This window comes from Myotis brandtii, unplaced genomic scaffold (assembly GCF_000412655.1).
Source record: "Myotis brandtii unplaced genomic scaffold, ASM41265v1 scaffold37801, whole genome shotgun sequence".
In the NCBI taxonomy this organism is placed as follows: Eukaryota; Metazoa; Chordata; class Mammalia; order Chiroptera; family Vespertilionidae; genus Myotis; species Myotis brandtii.
This window is the reverse complement of record NW_005364522.1, coordinates 1-806: the sequence shown is the minus strand read 5'-3', so window position 1 is coordinate 806 and position 806 is coordinate 1. Positions and strand designations below refer to the sequence as shown.

At 35.4% G+C, this 806-nt stretch overlaps 1 pseudogene; it reads right to left on the bottom strand.

Annotated features, from left to right (window-relative positions):
* Nucleotides 1–150: 150 nt before the first annotated feature.
* On the bottom strand, nucleotides 151–803 carry LOC102241666 (annotated as a pseudogene).
* Between the last annotated feature and the right edge of the window lie 3 nt (nucleotides 804–806).

Below are 806 nucleotides of genomic sequence, written 5' to 3'. Positions count from 1 at the left end.
TACACTTAACTACAAAAAAATTAAAAAGATATGGATCTCCAATGATGGTGTATATATATCAGAAGGTTAGTAATAACTAACATTCAAAAGAACACATATCTGTGGAAAAGCTTTCAAATGAACACAATTTCAATATCATTCTGAATAGATTTAAATTATATTCATTCTGGAACTAGTAGTACAATCCTTTGCTGGTGGCTGACTATAAGATATCACACTGAAATCTGTAAAGTAAGCAAATATTTCTTATGATATGTATTATTTTCCCCGTTGGCATGTTCATCCAGAGGTTTCCTTATGCAGTTCTTTAATTCGTCAATTCCTTCTCCACTAATTGCAGAGGTGGGGATGATATGTTGTAACTCCACAGTCCTCTCTGGAATCTTTTTTTTTTTTTTTCAAATAAATGCAGCAAACCTGTAGGATTCTGGAGTTGGTTCACCAGTACATGGAATTTATCTTGGACGTCTAACAAGTCCATTGTATCAACAGCAGAAAGGCAGGTTTTGTCTGAATTTTCTCTTTGTACAACACCAACTCTTCCGTAAGCAGTAATATCGTTTCAAAGGCAGTTCTGTATTGATTTAGGGATGAAAGCTGAAATCCAGAAATATCGACAAAAACAAAAGCAGTAGCTTAGTTCTTTCTATGTGCCTGAGGAATGTGTGGCCCATTCCTTTGTTTATAGGGGCTCCTTCCATTAAGCCAGGAAGATCTGCTACTGTTATCTGTTTGAAGTCTTTATACATCTTTCCAAGTTCAGGCTTTCCTGTTGTAAATGCATAATCTATAATGGCAGGTTTTGC